A 7,500-nucleotide genomic window follows, 5' to 3' on the forward strand; every position below is an offset into this window, starting at 1 on the left:
TACGGACAAAGATGTATGCACGTATGTGTTATTAACTGTTTACTGTTATTACATTTATAAACTAGGCATTCTTATTCTTAAAATTGGTTATCTCGTAAATTTGTTATCACATTTACGATATAAAATCTAGTAATGTTCACTTACTCACAAACATTTTTATACAACATAATGATCGTCTGTGTGTACATACAGGGAATAAAACTTAAATATACACTATATATATGTGTGTGTGTAGCTTGGGTTAAGTTGTATAGTAGTATATGAACGTAAATTGAAACCATGGACAAATGCTGTATGCAAATAAGCGAGTCTGCATAATTATGGTTACCGCGCTTACACAGAGTCAGTCATTTAAAATGCCACTGAAAATTATGTTAGCGAAATTAGGCAGATTCATCCCGGTAGAGCTAAATATATTATTATTATAATAATGTGTGGCGGGAACAAGATGGAATTCACTAACGATCATGAGGCAAGCAAGATTTTATGAATATGAATTAATATCATTAATATGTGGTACTTGTAGAGAGAGAGAGAGAGAGAGAGAGAGAGAGAGAGAGAGAGAGAGATCGGACACACTTTATTTCAATCTGTAACTCATCACATAATTTTGCATTGGAATTCATTGAAATACAGCCGCAAGAGATGGCTTTGGTCATTTGCATATGCAATACGTTGAAATATATATAGTTACATTAATGAATGGCAAATGGGTGCTTCCCCCTACCCCCTACTACCCCCGTACCACCGCCACCCACCCCCCACCCTCACCCTGGATATTGCCGCCGACATCATCATCATCATCATCATCATCATGTTTTCCATTAGATAAATGACATAAAATGTATTTACATAATGCTGAAGTTATATCGAGATAGTGGGGATGGGTGACAGCTTAATCCTAGCATGTATAGCCTCTACTCTCGGAGAGCAGCATTTTATTCGGCCCGGATGATGCTCTCTCTACATTACGGCTATATATCTGTTTTTCAGGGGGTCACGGCAACTCACCGGGGCTTGATGTGTACGTGTGTGTATAGTATGTGTATATATATATATATATATATATATATATATATATATATATATATACATATATAAATTTATATATATATATATGTATATAATATATATTATATATATATATAGACTATAGATATATATATATATATATATATATATATATATATATATATATATATATTGTTGCTATTCGGAACGGTGGCACCAGACGTTTTTTTTATTTTAAACATCTCGGTTGTCAGTCTTCATTTCTTGGTCCACAACTAATGCTGGTATCCCGTCCACAACTAGATCGACAAGGCGGCGAGTCGGGATTGAACCCCGGTCCTCGCTATTGCGAGTCGAGTACTACAGTACCCTATTCATTCATTATGTATTCATTATGTAATTATTAATCACGCAATATCATCGCTGTATTAAGTATTAATTTGATCTTAATATTTTCACTATTGTACGTACGTTTTTCTTGAACGTTAAGAACCTTCTCGGAATGATTGAATCTCTCATTAGGAGTCGTTGAAAAATGGCGATAAAGGTTATTGGGGTTTACTCCCCCTCAACCCCCTTTTTTTGACAAAACATCCCGTTAGGGAAAAGAAAGCGCCGATGAAATCATTATTCCGATGATCATCTCTCTCTCTCTCTCTCTCTCTCTCTCTCTCTCTTCATTCCCCTATACAGTGCGGCGGAAAAGAAATATATTTGAGAGAGAGAGAGAGAGAGAGAGAGAGAGAGAGAGAGAGAATAGAATCATTGTTAGCTTACTTGAAGAGTGTTTGAGAGAGAGAGAGAGAGAGAGAGAGAGAGAGAGAGAGAGAGAAAATAGAATCATTACTCGCTTACTTGAAGCGTATTCGATAAAGAAAGAGAGAGAAAAAAAAAGAGTAAATGTTACCTTACTTGAAGCGTATTTGAGAGAGATAGAGAGAGAGAGAGAGTAGAATCCTTATTAACTTACTTGAAGCGTTATTTGATAGAGAGAATAGAATTAGCGTATTTTGAGAGAGAGAGAGAGAGAGAGAGAGAGAGAGAGAGAGAGAGAGAGAGTAGAATCATTATTAACTTACTTGAAGCCTATTCGATAAAGAGAGAGAATAGTCATTGCTAACCTATTGAAGTGTATTTGAGAGAGAGAGAGAGAGAGAGAGAGAGAGAGAGAGAGAGAGAGAGAGAGAGAATGAATATTGCGGTTCGCCTATTCGAAAAGGGTAAAACAGAAATGCTGTAAAGAAAAGAGGAAAAAGGTTCCCCCTCTCCCCTTTTTAAATTCCCTCATTCACCATCCTTTCAAAACGGTCTTAATTTGCAACCACCGATAAAGAGAGAGAGTCTTAGATTGTATTTACCGTAGGGGAAACAGCGCAGATCTTCCTGCAACAATTAGATTGCAGGAGTCGATGTGCTTGCTTGCTTTTGGCCGTCTGAATCTCTCTCTCTCTCTCTCTCTCTCTCTCTCTCTCTCTCTCTCTCTCTCTCTCTCTCTCTCCTCTGAATCCACAGGTTTCTAATTCTTATACGTCGTTGTCTGTTTGCATATTTGTTAATGATCTTCGTGTTTTTCTGTTTCTTGTTTTCCTCTCTAGTCTGTCTGTCACTTGCTACATCTGGCGGTTTTCGCTTCTGTTTGTGTGTCTGTTGTATTCCCCGCCTCTGCGTTTGTTTCTGCTTCACATCTGTTTGTGTGTGTGTTTGTTTGTGTTTAGTACGTTTGTCGTTTGTCATATCTCCGCGGTTCCACCGCCTCCGAGCTTCATGTATAGCTGTGTGGGCGTTTGTTTATTCCTGTAGTGTTTCTAAGCAACACGAAATCTTTATTGAAGCGTTGGTAATATATTTCCCAATTTGTGTACCTTCTTTTCCTCCTCCTCCTCCTCCTCCTCCTCCTCCCCTCACGCAACATACTGCTCTCCTCCGCCTTCCCTTCCTGCCTCTTTCCGGAGCTAAGCTTGAGATTTAGTAGAATTTAAATCCATAATGCCATGTACAACCTCTCAGAATGTGTAAGCTCACCTCTTTGAAGGTGTTGAGGGCGCGTGTACGTCCGCCAATTTCCACGCCCCGATTACACCTTCCTAAGCCAATAATCTAACTTTATTGAGGGTATCTGATGGTTGGGGCATTATTCCGTCTACAAGCTTTAAATAATCTCCTAATTCCACGATCAGTGTTAGGAAAGCAAATAAGAGCTCAAAAGGCCATCATAATCTTGCCTGGGCCAAGTCTCACAATCTTCTCCCCCCCCCACCCTGCTCCCCCACCCCCTTCCTACTTCTTCTTATCTACTCTCCTCCCCCTCACCCCCCTCCCACTTTCCTTTCAATTCTCTTTCTATTTTTCTCCTTTTGCTCTCTCTCTCTCTCTCTCTCTCTCTCTGTCTGTCCAAGGCGCGCCTTCTTGCTCTGCTACAACGACCGAGCTTTTGTCAAAATCTTTTGCGTAGAAGCGTTTCGTTCTGTAACCGTGTGTTATCTCGTAAATACATTCATGATTAAAGTAGGAAAATGGTAAAATGTTTGGAAGGCCCCAAAAATTTCTCCAATTTTTGTTGTCAGAAGCGCACCAACTCTCTCTCTCTCTCTCTCGCTCTCCTTCTCTCTCTCTCTCCCTCTCTCTCTCTCTCTCTCTCTCTCTCTCTTTCTCTCTCCCTCGCCCGCTCCCCTCCCCCGATCCCCCATGCGCGCTTATTCCCATCAATTCCGCTACGTCAGCAGTGGCTCCTCCCTCCGCGCCGATTGGCCGCCTGGAGGGGAGCTGGACGAATCGGGGGCGCGGGAATCTCACGGCGCCGCCCTCCTCGTTATGCGCAGTTGAGTAATTTTGTTCCCTGACGTGAACCAAGCCCCGCCTAAGGGCTGCTTTATGTTGAATATGTTTGAGCTATTGAAAACTTTCCCTGCGTCTCTCTTTCAATTCTAGCAAGTTTTAATACTGCGGGAGTCAGGCCTAAGCCTCAGTAAAGTTGCAATCAAGAAAAAACAGAGCAGCGTAACGTAAGCTGCGGCAACGACTGCTGGTGCCTGTAAGACATCATCATCATCAACATCAACATCACCATCCACATAATCATCATCATCATCATCATCATCTCCTCCTCACCCAGACCACCACTTCACCAAGGTAAGTGCCTAGACAGTACTTAGCTCAAGATCCAGTTTAATTCTTATTTGGGAAAGCTTACGATTGGCCAAGCTTGGGAATCTCAGATAATCTTGCCCTAATCAGCTTTGTGACATTTTTAAGACTTAATATTATCATTGGCGGCCCTGGCCTAGGCGCGCCACCCAAGGTTTTAAGTTGTCTGTCCCAAGGCATGTCTCTTTCTTTGCCTTGGCTGGTGCTCCTCCTGCATCGTCGGAGGAAGAGCAAGTATATACTAGGATATGCCGTGCGTGTGTGAGTGCGTTTCTTTCTTATATGTGAGGAGAAAGGAAGAGAGGAAAGGGGAAGACGAGGAGAGAGTTTTTGCCTAGAAGAGACTTTTCTGCGTCAAGGGAAGAGTGCACCTCTCAAGTTTCCTTTTAGGAAAGAGGCCGACGGAGGCGAAACTGCTCTGGACACCTTCGGATGGACCGGAGGGAGAGCTGGGAGGCCTCTCTGCCGGCCTTTGTCTTCTTCTTCTTCTTCTTCTCCTTCTCCCGCCGGAGGAGGAGGAGGAGGAGGAGGAGGAGGGAGGGTGGAAGAAAAAGGAACGAGAGCAATCTCCGGTTCGGGGACCGCTGTCCGGCGCCTCCTCACAGTTCAAGGTTGGTTTCGGGGGACGTTTGGGAAGGACGCCTTCTGTCCGCAGGGGCAACGTGGCCTCAGGTTCGCTGGTCCGAACGAGGAAAGTGTGGGATTCGTGGTGGTGCTCGTAAAAATATACAATGCAGTTTATTATTATAAGAACACCGTTGCAGTACGTTGAAAAGCAAGTGTCTTGACATGAAGAAAATAAACTGAAGTTGAGTCGTTGAAGACATAGTGGAGTGTCAGGAGTTTCCTGTGTAGGTGGTTTTGTTTATGTCTATCTCGTACTGCAAACCGACGCTGTAGAAGCGTCCGCAATCTCGTTTTCGGTAAACAGACATTCTCTCTTGATGTTGACTCGTGGAAGAGTTTGTCTATTTATTTCATTGCAGTAGTTGTAATTGTTTATTCTTTACTTTTTATTTTTCATGTATCGAAATGTATCGACCTCCACATCTCAGTAATACAGGGAACACGAAAAATGGCCCCTAAACGCTGTATCTCCCACGAATGGCAAATAAAGGGAAGCCAGACTGAAAGAGGATAAAAAAAAAAGATAATAGCTGCACGAATGCTGTCAATGCCGACGACAAACGACATTCTTTTGATAAACAGGACGAAGAGGAGGAGGAGGATTCCAGTAAAAAGTTCTTTCCCCCCGGCAAATGCTGCTCGAAATTCACAGACGCAGGGGAAAAAAAAAACCCAAAAAAAAAAAAAAAAAAAGGACAGGAGAGGACGGGAAAAGATTCGCAGAGTTAATTAGCCGCAGATGTGGGAGGTAGACGAGAAGTCTTTGATGTTCAGCCGTATCGCTGGCAATTAGGGAACCCGCGACAATGCATTCTGGTGGCTTTTATTTTTCTGCATAGCTGCATTCTCCGATGGAATGGCGTTCGGCGTGTTTGATTTTTTCCCCCCTTTTTTTATTTTACTCCACCAACGGCTCTTAGTTTTCACGCCAGTTATGAAAGGGACTGAGAACGATTGTAAGTCTCACCTCGAACTAGCTCGCAATATCGTAGAAATGATCGCGTATATTTAAGAAATAAAACCATTACATCGAGATATCCCGTATTATGAAAAATGACTCGAAGACCTATTTTCATGGACGTGGAATTGAAGAATTAATATGATGAAATATTCACTTAGAACAGTAGAAGAGAGAGAGAGAGAGAGAGAGAGAGAGAGAGAGAGAGAGCGAGAGCGGCTTCTGTTGTCGCGTGTTTCAAAAATTCCCCCGTTTGCCGTTAACGGAGCAGGACGTCCGCTACCGTTGCTCCGCCTGCCGTGGGTTACCGACCAGAGTTTGATATCGTATTTTATTGGCAGATGCGTCAAAATTTGATCTGTTTTTACATTAAAATCATTAAATAAAAATTGTAGCCACAATAATCTATAACATTCATTTTGCTATACTGACTGAATTGGGAGTACGCGAATATATTCATTTATTTTGTACTATTATCTGCTATTTATTTTATATTTACTTACGCAAGGCGCGGACACTCATGAAAATAGCAGCACACGTTTGCAGAAGATATATGGAAAATTTATTATTGTAACAGCGATTCTAAAAAATCTATAGGTATTGTCAAGCGATTCCCAACACTGTCGATCTGTTTCCTGTTACCAGGGAAAAACCGTCAACGATATATGTTATATTTCCTGTCCTGAAATAACTAGGGAAAAATAAAAATGCCTTGCTCGATCATTAAGACGGATTCCTGCCAAGCAAAGCAATGATCAGTTGTCGTATTCGATGCGTGTATTGAAATGAGAATATCCCGTTCTTAAAAAATTAAATGAATATTCTGGAAGTGGGAAAATCAGATACATGGAAATTAAGATGAGTATTTATTTAATACAGCCTCCAGTCCATGAGATGTTGGATGAATATCGGGAAATGAAGTATCTAATCAAAATAAAAGATAAATTATTGAAAAATCCAGCAGTAACAAGGTCAGTATGTGAAAAACTAAAAATCCATGGCTTTGAATATAAAATTATCTTTAAATTGAAGAATACAGTCGTGAAAATATAAAGATTGTGAAACAACTTTATTTCAAATTACAAAGTAAATATTTTGGAAATGAGATACAGGAAAATTAACACTCCAGGACCTGGAGCTCAAGAAACGTCTGAAAAATGACGTAGCGTCAATAATATACTGGAAATGAGCAAACCCAGCATTTAGATAATAAGACGCACTTTGCAGATGAAGATCCAGGACTTGGAGCGAAAGAAACGCATCTGGAAAATGACATGCCGTCAATAATATACTGGAAAAGGAGCAAACCCAACACTCACATTATTAGGCGTGCATGGCATATGAACATCCCGGACCTGGAGCGTAAGAAACGCATCTGGAAAATGACCTAGCGTCAATAATAGACTGAGCTTCAATAATAGACTGGAAGAGAGCAAACCCAGCACTTAGATTAACGGACATGTTTGGCAGATGAATTCCAGGACCTGGAGCTTAAGAAAGGCATCGGGAAAATGACACACCGTCCCGAACGCCTCAGTCTGGACAACGGCTGCTCTCAGCACTTTAGCGGTTGGGTCTTCCAGCCCCAAAGGCTCCCCGCTGCGGGGCCCCTTGGAGCGTGCGGTGTCGTCGGGAATTGAGTGAGGCCTCTCGGGGTGGTGTGTATAGAGAGGCTCCCCGACGCTGGCGCCCTCCTTCCCTTCTTATACCTCCCAAATGAACGTTAAAGTGTCTAACAGACTCCTGCTCGTCGACGCTAA

The 7,500-nt window shown here is 41.9% G+C and overlaps 1 protein-coding gene across 5 annotated transcripts in view; it reads left to right on the top strand.

Annotated features, from left to right (window-relative positions):
• The window catches only part of LOC135208550 (homeobox protein OTX2-like), a 308,299-nt gene that overhangs the window by 179,095 nt on the left and 121,704 nt on the right, over positions 1-7,500 (top strand). Inside the window, exon 1 of one of the 5 annotated variants that reach the window (XM_064240854.1) lies at positions 3,882-4,140. The exons of 3 other annotated variants lie outside the window; for them this stretch is intronic. The gene's annotated coding sequence lies outside the window, so the exon portion shown is untranslated. Of the gene's footprint in view, positions 1-3,881; positions 4,141-4,330; positions 4,767-7,500 lie in introns of those variants that run through there. One more of the 5 variants, XM_064240859.1, reaches the window with a different exon arrangement.

Source organism: Macrobrachium nipponense, chromosome 35, assembly GCF_015104395.2.
Source record: "Macrobrachium nipponense isolate FS-2020 chromosome 35, ASM1510439v2, whole genome shotgun sequence".
Lineage (NCBI taxonomy): Eukaryota > Metazoa > Arthropoda > Malacostraca > Decapoda > Palaemonidae > Macrobrachium > Macrobrachium nipponense.